The sequence below is a fragment of the Schistocerca gregaria genome, chromosome 1 (genome assembly GCF_023897955.1).
Source record: "Schistocerca gregaria isolate iqSchGreg1 chromosome 1, iqSchGreg1.2, whole genome shotgun sequence".
Classification (NCBI taxonomy): domain Eukaryota; kingdom Metazoa; phylum Arthropoda; class Insecta; order Orthoptera; family Acrididae; genus Schistocerca; species Schistocerca gregaria.
The window spans coordinates 633942296-633956394 of record NC_064920.1 but is presented as its reverse complement, the minus strand read 5'-3'; the positions used below and the strand labels follow the sequence as shown (position 1 = coordinate 633956394).

Genomic DNA, 14099 nt, shown 5'->3' with positions numbered 1-14099 from the left:
GTTGTTACCACACACTTACATAGGTAGAAATTATCATCATAATAAAACTAGAGAAATCAGAGCACACATGGAAGGATTTAAGTATTCATTTACCCAGTGTGCTGTTGGAGAGTGGAACAACTGGGAAATAGCTTGGTGGCAGTTTGGTAAACCCTCTACCCAGGTGCTAAACTGTGAAGTGCATAGTAGTAATGCAGCTGTAGATGTACATGTACACTGCAGGAATGAGATTTGATACAACAGATCAGTATGAAATAGATATGTTGTCGTTAAGGACACAAAAACTAAAATAAAGGCACCACTGCAAAATTCTAATAATAGCAACAGTATTAATATGAATGAAAACAATAAAGAAGATGAGATAGACAAATTGAGGAATAATAAATAGTAAACTCACTCACAACAACAACAAAACAAAGAGAAGAGGAAATGCTAAATATACAGGATGACCCAAACTCCATTAACACTTGAAAATGAACTAGTTCATGGAATAATGTAGGTAGAGTGGTAAAAATTGACACGCATGACTGAAATGACATAGGGTTTTATTGTAACCATAAACAACTGCAAAAACGGATCAACAGACGGTGCTGAACAGCAACACATCAGTGGTACTGCATAACAGTATGTATAAAGGAAGTTGGATCATCCCTAGCCTGACTGATAAACACCTGCTGGTTAGTACAACTTTTATGCAGGATGGCACTTGACCCCATATTCTACTCATGTAAATGATCTCTTGTGCACATTGTTTAGTGAGGATCATGCGCTGAGCCCCCACATCCATCGTGCTTAGCTCCCCAGGACCCCAGATGCCAATCCGTGTGATTATTGGTTGTGGGATCACAAATCCACCAGAATCGTCTGACCTCATTATGGATGCTAAAAGACGATATCTGATGATGATTTCTCATCACACCTACTGATAAGCTGTACAATGTTGTCAACAACATTGCCTCTCGCGTACAGGTATTGTTGATGAATGACACCTGAAATGTTGATCATTTGTTATAAAGACATTGTCTTTGCTAAAAGTCAATTGTTATGCTGATTATTGCTTTTGTATCATACGAAGTGCCATCTTTCGGATATTTTGTGCACTTTTTTTGGCTTCAACAGCACTCCATGTCATTTTAAGCATACATATCAAGATTTTACTTGTCTACCTACATTTTTCCAGAAAGTATTGAATTTTAAATGTTAACAAACTTTTTGGTCTCTTGTAGTAATGATAAATTAACAGCTGTTCACCAGATTATTCAGTAACTACCAAATAAAGTGCAAAAGCTCGAGGTTGAGCTGAAGAGTATAGACAGCTCTGTTTGCGTTACAGAATATTGGTGGGGATAGTCTTAAAGTCTTACAATTAGCATTTGCATACAGTAAAACATCTGTGAAGTGTGGAGGTGGTTGTATTTATGTGAAATGAAATCATACATTTAATGTCAGAAGTGATCTATGTACAATCAGTGAAGAGAAGTATTTTGAGTTGGCAGCAATAGATTAAGAGACCACTATAAGCACAGAAAATTGACTTCTTATGTTTATACTGATATCCTCATACAGATATGAATATCTTTTGTTAAACTAAATCAAGTTCTTGATATGATATCCACTCCAAAAGGGAATGTCCTCATAAGGAGACCTAAATGTAAACAAACATAATCCTGATGCTACGGTACCTGTACCTTATTCTTAAACATTAAAGTAACAGTTTAATGTCAATAGTAAAGAGTGCAACCAGAATAACATACCAGTCAGTGACAGCTACTGATTATGTGTTAACAGATTTAGACAAAGAAAATTGTAGTGTGGCTATAGTGGATCTAGTATTGTCTGACTGCTTCAGTCAAATTGCAAATATAAAAGTGGTTACAGTAAAACAAAACAAAAAAAATGCATATCTATAGATGAATATTTGTTAAACCGAAAGCAACCAGTTTGCACACAAACATCAGCTCAAACTTGGGAAGTAGTGTAACAGAGGTATGTGCAAATGAAAAATTCAAAAATTTCTTGACATTCAAACTAAATTTTAACAGACTTTTTCTAAGGTGTTATGCACATCCTTAATAGGAGGACAAAAACTGGAGACAAAAAATATCAAAAAAATCATCCCAAACACTGAGGTATCTCAGTTGCATTAAAACCAGTCTCTTTAATCTAGCTTTCTCACACTTTTATAAACAATATAGGCAAACATACAGGAAAAAAATAAAGCAGTTGGAAGATTGTAAAACATGAAATATGTATCAGAAAGATGACTCAATCAAAAATTAAAATTAAAGACAAAATGTCAAATAAAAATTCCACAAGGTACAGCAAACTGTATAAATAAGTACTTTACCAGTATAGGAATATAACTACAGCAAATATTCCAAACAGCCCCATATATCATAAAGCTAAATAAATGTGTACCCCATTCAGTGCCGTTATCCAAACCACAAAGGAGGAAGTCTATAAAGCAGTTTTTGCAGACTGCAAAATAAACTTTCAACAGGTTTGGACAAAGTACAATGTGTCTGTTTAAGGACTGTAGTGAGCCTAACATTACCATTAGTTGACATTATAAATCAATCATTCAAACAGAGTTGCTTTTATGAATACTTAAAGTATGGTAAATTGCTACCTCCCTTCAAAAAGGATATAGACATAGAAAATAATAGGCCACTCCCACTACTCTCATACTTTTTGAAAATAATAGAAACAACATCTACATTCACATCCATACTTTGCAAACCAAACCACTATGAGATGCATGGCAGAGGGTATCCCCCATTGCACCAGTTATTAGGGTTTCTTCACATTGCATTCATACATGGAGCATTAATGATTTTCTGAAAGGCTCTGTGCATGCAGTAATTATTATAATCTTATCCTCACAATCCCTATGCAGGGGGTTTTAGTATACTCCTAGAATCATCACTTAAAGCTGGTTCTTGGAACTTAGTCAACAGACTTTCTGGGAACAGTTTATGTCCATCTGTAAGAACTTTCCAGTTCAGTTTCTCCATTATCTCTGTGGCACTCTCCCACAGATCAAATGAACTTGTGACTCTTCATGCTGCCCTCATCTGTATATGTTCAATATCCCCTGTTAGTCCTATCTGGTATGAGTCCCACACACGTAAGCAATGTTCCAGAACTGGTCACGTGAATGATTTGTAAGCACCTCCTTTGTAGACTGACTGCAGTTCCCCAGTATTCTACCAATAAACCAAAGTCTACCCCCTACTTTACCCACAACTGAACCTATATAATCATTCCTTGTCCTATCCCTTCAAAGAGCAACACCCAGGTATTTGTATGAGTTGGCATATTCCAACAGTGAGTCATTTATATAATATCAATGGGAAACAACATTTTTTTTCATTTTTTGAAGTGCACAATTTTACATTTCTGAACATTTAAAACAAGTTACCAGTCTTTGCACCACTTTGAAATTTTATCAAAATTTGAAAATATTTGTCCAGCTTCTTTCAGACAGTACTTAATCATAGATAACTGCATCATCTGCAAAAAGTCTGAGTTTACTATTAATATTGTGTACGAGGTCACTAATATACAACATGAACAGCAAGGGTCCCAACACACTTTCCTGTGGCACACCTGAAGTTACTCCTACATCTGATGAGGACTCTCTGTCCAAAATAACATGCTGTGTCCTCCCTAACAAAAATACACTATTATGAAAAATAGTCTTATGAACTATTTAAATAGCTACAATTTTCTTTCCAATGACCAGTTTGGGTACCAATCAGGGAACAGCACTGAATCAGCAACTGCATAATTTACAGAACATGTCTTGGAAGCTTTAATCAAATGAAATTACATATTTCCAGAGACCTTTTCGAGTCACAAACATCTACAGTGTCCATATGCAGACTGAAACAATGAATGAAAATTTGTACCAAAACCAGGATTCAAATCCAGGTCTCCTACTCCCTAGGCAGATGCACTCATCACTATGCCACCTCAACACAGTGGCTTTGAACAGCTTCACAGAGTACCTTAGCACATTTCCCTCCTGAATCCAAACTGCCATTCATGCCTTAGCCCACTTTGATATTCCTCCTGAACTGTAATAGCATAGATGATTGGGACTTGAAAAGGTCTCTGGAACCATATAGTTTCATTTTATGAAAGCATCTATGCCTGGGTTTTAGGCAGTATCCTTCACTTCATTTGATGCTGAGGAGCTATTACAAAATAGTTGGAGAGCCCATGCACTGCTGTTTGAATTTATGGAGAATACTAAGTTGGCTGAAGATGAATGAAAGTTTGGATTGAGGAGGGAGGCATGCTAGGATAGTCTTTGCAGTTGTGCAAAGTCACTGTACCAGGGTGAAGCAGTGGTTAGCCCATCTGTCTAGTGAGAAGGAGATCCAAATTCGAATCCCAGCATTGGTATAAATTTTTATTTGGCACTTCAGTCTGCACATTTACACCACAGATGTCCTAGAAGCACTGTATAAAGGGAACTATATAACAGGTTTATTCCTCTATCTAACTAAATAAAGCATTCAATACAGGTGACTATAAAATAGTGTTAAATAAGCTAGAGGAACTGGGAATAAGGAGGGGGAGGGGGTGGAAAAGTGGTTCCAGTCATATCTATAAAATAGAGTATAGCTGAATGAAGTTACACATACATCAAGTAGCCCTAAATATGTTGAAAAAAAACATATTTCTCACCCTAAATTATAAATATAAGTGTACTGCAGGACAGTGTGCTAGGTCCAGCACTTTTGCTAATTTACTTTGATTTCCAACACAGCATCAAGCTAGAGCAGATAATATTGGTTGAAGATAACTTATGTACTTATCACTGACAAGTCACCAGATGCGCTAAGAGAGAAAGCTGAAGAAAAACTTTGCTGTGTGTATAGGTGGGCAATAAACAATAAAGTCACACTTAATATTAAGAAAACAAATGCTATGAGCATCAGCATAAACAAAACCCCAGATTACAATAACCTGAAAATATGAGGGTTGTATCAAAAGTAAGGTTCCCAATGAGCTACAGCCATGAGGGAAGTGCTAGGCTAAATCTGACAACAGTGCCGTGCACAGTGGTTCCCCCACTCTCGAGCCCACCCATCCACAATTCGCTACGTCGCTCAGTGTTGGCTTGGCAGCCATAAGAGATGGAAGTGTTGATCACCGCTCCTGCCGAGTGCGAGCTTCGAGCAGTCATCCGGTTTCTCCACGCAAGGAATTTATCGCCCATGGAAATTCATCAGCAGCAGATTGAGGTTTATGGTGGAGAGTGGGAGAATGTATGTCCATTCAGTATGTCCACAAATGGTGCAGGGCTTTTGCTGAGGGTCGCACGGAAGTTCACGATGAAGAATAGAGTGGAAGACCGTCGGTTTCAGATGCAATTGTCCAGAAGATCAATAGTGAACTGCTCAATGATTGGACGGTCACTGTCTGTGAACTTGTTGAATGCATTCCTGAAGCTTTCCACGGCACAATTGAATGAACTTTAATAGAAACATTGGGTTATTGCAAGGTGTGTGTTTGCTGGGTTCCCGAGATGCTGACTGAAGGACACAAGGAACAACACCTTGATTGCACTTGCAAATTTCTTCAACAATGTGAGGGGGGGGAGGCAACAAGGAGAAGTTGTTGGACTCTGTTGTCATGGGAGATGAAATGTGGGTGTTTCATTACACCCTCAAAACAAAACAACAATCTTGTCAGTGGCGTCACTCCAGTTTACCTTCACCAAAGAAATTCAAACAAATGCAATTGTCAGGAAAGGTTATGGCGACTGTGATTGGGATCAGAAGGGGGGTACTCCTCATAGATTTCATGCAAACTGGGATGACAATAAACTCTAACAGATATTGTGGAACACTGACCAAACAACGGCGAGCAATCCAGAATCGCTGGAGAGGGTGACTGACAGAGGGGGTAGTGCTTCTTCACAACAATGCTCGACCCCACATCACTTGTCAAACACAGGAGCTTTTGAAGAAATTTGGGTGGGCTGTTATGCCCTATCCCCTGTACAGCCTGGACTTAGACCCCCAGCGATCATCACCTCTTCCTCAAGCTAAAGGAACACTTAGGTGGGAAATGTTTCAAGAACAATGATGAAGTTCGAGCAGAGGTCACACTCTTCCTTAACAGATTGGCAGGAGACTTTTCTGACTTAGGAATACAAAAGCAGGAGCACCATCTCCAAAAGTGTGTCGAAAAAAATAGAAACTGTGTTGAAAAATAGACAAAGTGCAAGCTTTTCAACGATTTATAAATTAATAAAAATAAACACTGTTTTCTATTTGTAATAAATATGGGAACCTTACTTTTGGTACAACCCTCATAAATAACGAATTCATATGATATGTGGGAATCAGGAAATTTCTGGGAATGTCAGTTGTGTGTCAAAGTTAGAAGAACACATAAAAATACTTAGTAACTGAATCTCTACAGCATGTTATGCATGCCAAGTTATTACATCAGTATATGATATTTCACTTATCATATCAGTTTATTTTTCTGTTATTAGTTCGGCATAATTTTCTGGGGAGTGGATAGGAAAAATATTCAGGCTATATTCAGACTACAGAAAAGAGCGATATGTATAATGACTAATTATCACAGCACAGCTAAGTATCTCAAGCTTATTAAAATGCTGAAGATATTAGCTGTCACTTGTGAATATTTTTTAGTGTGTTAGATTTGTAAAAAAATATATTGACTCCTATGTTAAAAATTATTTAGTACATGATTATGAAACTAGAAACCTCTATAATTTATATATGTACAGAAAAAATAAAGTTAAAACTCAGCAGAGTTTATTGTGTAGCACTATCAAATTAAGTAATAAATTACCACAATGTTTAAAAGACAGATACTATCTTTCTTTCAAAACAAAACCAAAAGATTGTTTACAAAATAAAAGCAGGTCACCTAATTTAAGAAATTCTGTTTTATATTATACACAGAAATAATAATTAACTAAGACTAAAAACAAATGTCATTGGAGTAAAGGTAAATTCATTGTCAATTAATTTTTAAGAAATTAATTTTATGCTGTTAAGAGTTGCATTGTCTTGAATGACAAAATCCATACAATGTAAATTGTTTCACACAGTAATAAGGAAATCAGTCAATTAAAAAATTGGAAGTTAAGTTAAAGATGTACATGAAAGGAAACAATAAAAGCAAGTGCTATCAGACCTAACAATAACATGTAAATATGAGAAGATATGGATTACATCATATCTGTGGGAATGATAAAAATGAAAGGGTTAAGAAAGATAAAATTAAAGAAGCTAGGTAAAGAGAAGGAGGAGCAAATGAGTTCAGGCATGTCAGCAATATGAGTGTGGTGGAGCAGAGGGGAGAGGTTTAATCGAAAAGAATGGATGTAGATGACAGTGACAGGCAATGTTTAGTGCAGTATGAAACTAGAGAAGATAATAACGAAGAATCCGAAATAAAAACATTACAAGCACCTTAGTATAGATTAGACCTAGGAGCCAGGCAGAAAATCAGCACCAGAGGAAGATTTTTCTGTTGAATATGAAAACATGACATAACTAGACGCTCTTGAGATAAGAATGGCTTCGTATGTTAGTAACATTCATACCACAATTCCACAGTCCAAGTAGTACTAAAATCATTCAAGTCTTAGCTATTAGACACATAGTGTTTCTTTGGGGTTTATGTTAATGATTTGAATACCAGCATACTTATGTAAATGTGAATAAGCCACACTATTTTCCAATAAACAAACCAATGAATGCACTTTTTTATTTTATGATATTTTGCATTTCATTTTCATTTTCATTTGGTTCTGGTTGTCAACATTTCAGACTGTTGTTATTATAAACACACCACAAGGAAAAAGGAGTTGATAAAAATTAAATTACAAGGAGACAGAATGGCTGTCCTTTAATTATCGTCTGGAGGCAAAAGTACATGGACTGTTAATAGGAACACTTAAAAGTAGACAAGAGCTATTCCAAGCTTTTGAAACTTTTGTCCCTGTCTCATGGAGGAAAGAAGAATTGAAAAGAATTGGTTTGAGAAGACTGTAAGAGAAGAGCCGTCACAGAGGCACTACGTTGAGTGGGACCACCTGATGTAGTTACTACTACAAAGTTTGGATCCTCAAATTGTTGCCTAAAGCAAGGTTTTACACATTTGATGTAGTACATTACTTTACTTTACTTAGGATGTGTCCAGTTATAGTGACAAATGTCCTCTGTACTGCTCATTCTCCTTGTTTTCCAGAAGTTGGACTCTAGTACTGTTGCAAATTTATGGAACACCATAACATACGACTAATGATTTGCTACCATCCCTCTACTGTTGACTAATGCTGCAGAGACTTTCAAATCTACTCTTTTCCCAATCTTTCTGGATTAATTATTGGTCACTTAGCACTACTACACCTGATAATGAAAAATATTCTTAAGTCCTTAATTATTGCTGGCTGTTACATCTTTACCAGTTTCTATTTGCGAAGTGAAAATGATTATAAGCACTGATAACATCATTTGGCATAGACACATTATCATCTATAGGGAACCCTATTATCTGAAATATTTCTTGCAAAATTAACTACATACATTATTATGAATTATTATGGATAAATGTTTACAAGCTGAGAACATGCACTGATTTGTAGTTTACTGCTGCTCGCATTTGACGTCCAGACATCAAATAGCGCCTTCATTTGAGGATCTGCTTCTGTCCTGCAATAAACAGTGTTCCTGTTTCTTCTCTTAGCTTGGCTCATGGCAGCTACCTATGAATTTTATGCTCCACAGTTGCTAAATATGTATTGGAATTGTATATAGCTCCTAATCGCCTCCGCTGCCCTCCCTTCCCCACTTCTCTCTGTTCATCTCCTGACCTCCTCCACCTATCTTTGTCCATCTCCACCCCTTCCTCTTTCTCTTTGTCCACCGCCACCTCCATTGTTTATTACAGGACAGAAGCAGATCCTCAAATGAAGGTGTTATTTGAAATCTGGACATCAAATGTGAGCAGCAATAAACATATGAGTAGAGAGAATTAAGTGAGAGGAGGAGTTGCCATATATGTCACAAGTTATCACTGTGTAAAAAGCTTAGATATAAAAAAGTTTTGTCTAGAGCAACATATAGAAGCATGTGCCTGTCAACTTAAACTGAAGGAGGGCTCTTTTATAATTGTAACAGTATATAGGTCCCCTTCAGGAAACTTTCATTTATTCCTAGAAAACTTGAATGCCTTGTTGTGCTGTCTGTCAAACAGGGGAAAGAAAATTATTATTTGTGGGGACTTCAGTGTTGATTCACTGAAAGAGTGTAATAGGAAGGATGACCTGGAAGTCTACTCGGTTCTTTCAATTTGACAATTTGACATCTGTCATTAATTTTCCTACTTGGGTAGTAAAGGACAGCAGCACATTGACAGATAACACTTTTATAGACCAAGATACGTTTAAAAACATAAATTCTTGTCCTGTTGAGAATGGCTTTTCTGATCATGGTGCTCAACTAGTTACAGTATATGACATAGCTCCATTCAGTAATTCAAAACTACCCTCCAAAGTTGTGCATTCAATTAATGACTCAACAATTAGAAATTTCAGAGAAAATCTTCAGCAGTTAGACTGGGATGAGGTGTACATGGAACCCGGTGCTAATTTAAAATATAACTTATTTCATGATACACTTGTAAGAGAATTTGAAAACTGTTTCCCCAAGAAAGTAGTTAAATCTAATTATAGGAAACCACGCAAAAAACCTTGGCTTGCTAAAGGAATAAAAATATCTTGTAACCATAAAAGGGAACTGTATCCAACAACAAGAAAGAGTAATGACCCAGAAACAGTCAAATATTATAAAAACTACTGTGCTACATAAAGAACGGTTTTTAAAAAGTCCAGAAGCATGTGCATCACGTCTGAGATTTAACACCTCTGATAACAAAATCAAAACAATTTGGAATATTATTACAAGGGAGACAGTGCAACCAAGAGTACAGGATGAAGGTCATTACCATCAAAGTGAATGGAAACTTGACAAACAACAAGCTGGAAGTCAAAAACTTTTTGAATAATCATTTTTTAAATGTTGTAGAGAAAATAGGATCTTAACGTTGATTGGAAGAAGCAAGGCAGTTAATGGAAGAGGCCTTACCCACACCATTTGATACAACTGAAATTCCACCCACCTCTTCTTCTGAAATCAGGAAGATAATAAACTCTCTCAAGAATAAAAGCTCACATAGAATTGATGGCATTTCCAGCACGATAATAAAAGCTAGTTCCCAAGAGATAAGTGGGATTCTTAGCCACATGTGTAATAACTCTCTCAAGCAGGGTATTTTCCCAACTAGGCTGAAGTATGGCATTTGTTAAACCACTGCATAAAAAAGGGAATACATCTGATGTCAACAACTACCGCCCAATCTCTCTTCTGACTGCCTTACCCAAAATTCCTGAAAAAGTAATGTATTGCAGAGTAGCTTCACACCTTTGTAAAAATAAAGTTTGAACAAAATGTCACTTTTGTTTCCAGAAAAGTTTTTCAATGGAAAATGCTATATATACTTTCACTAATGAAATATTAAATGCTCTGAGTAACTGTAAGTCACCTGTTGGGATTTTTTGTGATCTCTCAAAGGCTTTTGATTGTGTAAATCATGGAATACTTCTAGATAAACTCAAGTACTGTGGTACGAATGGGACAGTGAGGGCAGAAAGTTGGAATAAGCAGATAACATAATATGCAAAAAAATGGTGATTTTTCAAACTGGAGAATAGAATAGAATCTTTATTGTCACATGACATGTTATATACAATCATTCGATTGAAACATTGGTGAATCGTCAATGAATAATTCTATGCCTACCTAAGTATACCTACAACAACTACAACAAGATACATTAAAATAATGCATTGTGGATGCTCCCACAAGCACATAACAACATAAAAAGATAATTACATGTTAGAGTTCTTCCTTTTTCTTAACATTTCCACAGTGGTTTGAAATCATTCTTTTAAAGTATTTATCATGTTTCTTTCTGGAGTTTATAAATATAGACATACTCCAAAGACCATGTACTTTCTTAATAGTAGTACATATGTTTACATCTAGATATTTAGATACATAGTTTATAAGTATGGGCACATATAAAAAGAACATATACCTCCATTAAAAGGGAACATAAGCATACACATCGAACATAATGTAGAACAAACAGGAAAACCAAGCAGATGAATATCTCCTACTTGCCTTCCTCGTTTATAAAATCATCCACACTGTAGTAGCATTTGCTTTTTAAATATTTTTCAATGTTTGCACAAGTGGATTCTAGCTTGCAGTCCTTCAACTTTGAACGGATTTTATTGCCAAGCTTCAAAGCCATATAATATGGCGTATTTTCAAATAATGTTAACCTGTGGCAAGGTAACATGTAATCTTGTTTGTGCCTTGTTTCATAAGAAAGTGAAAATGAGTTTCCCTCAAAAATATGTGGGTTTTTTAAACCAAAGAGAAGTGTTTCGTATATAAACATGGAAGGAACTGTCAGTAAGTCAAGGCTTGCAAATAAGGGTTTGCATGATTGTCTATTGTTTGTTCCAGTCATAGCTCTGATGATTTTTTTCTGTAGCTTGAACACTCTGAGGAGGCTTCCTTTTTCAACTCCCCAAAAAATTATCCCATATCTTACAACTGATATAAAATATGCATGATATACAATTTTCCTAACACTTAAGTCAGTTACTTTGTTCAGAACCCTCATTGCGTAAACAAAACTATTTAACTGTTTCAGTAAGCAATCCACATGATTAGTCCATGTCAAGTTTTTATTTATGGTCACTCCCAGAAATTTGACAGAATCTGCAGTTACCAGTTCTCTGCCTTCATAACTTAACTTTGTTACATATTCAACAGTCTTTTTGGTCCTGAATTGTACAATTTGCGTTTTTGTTAAGTTTAGTTTCATAGCATTATTATTTATCCAACTTTCTAGTTCTTGAAGAGTCTGTTTTGTTTTCTGTGCTAATTCTTCAGTGTTTTTGCAGCAGACTACTGCTGTTGAGTCATCTGCATACAGAATCGTATCTGAAGTTACCTTACCTGGCATGTCATTTATATAATATAGAAATAGTAACGGGCCCAGTATGGACCCCTGGGGGACTCCTGCTTGTATTTCCTTCCAACTAGAGCAAGCTTTCTTACCCTTATCTTGTATAACTACTCTGTTTCCTATTTTTGAGATACGACTTGAACCAATTTAAAGATTTTTCATGGAAGCCATAAGAAGCTAATTTGAGGAGCAGCTGCTTATGGTTTACCATATCAAATGCCTTACTCAGGTCACAGAAGATACCGGATACACTCTCCTTGTTATCGAGGCATTTGCTTATTTTAGTGATTAGTTCATTAATAGCATGCACAGTGCTTCGGCCCTTCCTGAATCCATACTGATTATTAAGAATAATGTTATGTTTTTTGTTATATTTCTCTAGTTGGTTACAAACCACTCGCTCAAATATTTTAGAAATAATTGGTAATATTGATATTGGGCGAAAATTTCCTATCTCCTCTTGTCTGCCCTTTTTGTGAATAGGTCGAACTTCCGCATACTTCAGCCTATCCGGAAAGCAGCCCTCATCAAACGATTGATTTATTATGTGACAGAGTTGGGGTGCAATATTATCACATCCCGCCTTTATTATTTTTGTTGGGACTTCATCCCAGCCCACAGATTTGAGATTTTTTAGGGATTTTATAATGTTAGCCACCTCATAGTAGGATACCTTAGTGAATTTAAATTCTACTGATCTGTGCTGCATTATATTGGGACTTACATGTGGAGGAGGGAGTTTGTCAATTTTGTTAGAATTTATGAAATACCTGTTGAATTCTTTACAAATATGTCTGGAGTTTGTAATCATTTCCCCATCTATTTCTAATTTATGACTAAAACTTCTTGTTTTTTCTGCACCTATTTCACTCCTGACAATTTGCCATACAGCTTTTGATTTATTTGTGGCATCTGATATGTACTTACTGTTTGCCATTTGTTTTGCCTGTTTAACTACTCTACCAAATATTCTGTTGTATTTGTTTACATAGCTGACAAACTCTGCATCATGGCTGTTCTTTGCTTGCATGTGCAGTTTACTCTTTTTAATAATTGATATCCTGATGCCTTCAGTTATCCATGAGTTATTTTTACAGTTTTTGTCACGTGCTGTTATGAAGGGGAAGCATTCATTGAAAACACTCATGAATTCTGATACAAAAGCATTGTAGTTTGTATTTACTGAGTTCTGCTTGCTGAAAGACCAGGATGTTTCATTTAGCCTTGATACAAATGTATTCACATTGTGTTGGCTAAAGTTCCTGACTCGTTTCACTGTTACAGTTTTTTCTAAATTTGGCAATGAGAGAAAAAGGGCTGAATGGTCAGATATACCTAATTCTATGATGAACTTTTCTGTAGTACCATAGTTGATGCTGCTCACTATATTATCTATACATGTTGCAGAAGATGCTCATATTTTAGTGTACTCACTAAAGTTTAATGTTAAGCCATTTGTAGATAACATGTTCTTCAGAGACATGGCAAACCTGTTATCAGCCCTTACATTTATGTTGAAGTCAGCACAAATTATGACCTTTTTACATAACTTTTCTACCTTCAATCTATATAACAAGGTTTCAAGAATGTCTAAAAATGCAAATGTAGTGGAATAGTCAGGGATATGATATATACTAATAATTAATATGCCGTATTCCAAAAGTTCAATGCAGCAGCTTTCAAATAATAGTTCCTCGTTCAAGCAATTAAAAGTCTGCCTGACTTCAAAGCTTAGTGATTCTTCTACTAGAATGCACGATCCTCCAAAACCGTTTTTTCTACAAAAACTTGCTGCTAAATTGTAACCTGAAAGTGAATTTATCAAGTTTATATTTTCACTTTGAAGCCAGTGCTCGTTTAAGCATATAACTTTTACAGTACCTGTGTTCTCCAAAAATACTTCTAGTTCATACAATTTGTTCATCATTCCTACTGATAGACCACCTATATTAAGATGCATTATGAAATTATTATGTTTTAAATCAATCAGAGAC

General features: G+C 35.9%; 1 protein-coding gene across 1 annotated transcript in view; it reads right to left on the bottom strand.

The window, feature by feature from the left end:
* LOC126360194 (long-chain fatty acid transport protein 4-like) overlaps positions 1-14099 on the bottom strand; it is a 292857-nt gene that overhangs the window by 54599 nt on the left and 224159 nt on the right. The window lies entirely within an intron of this gene.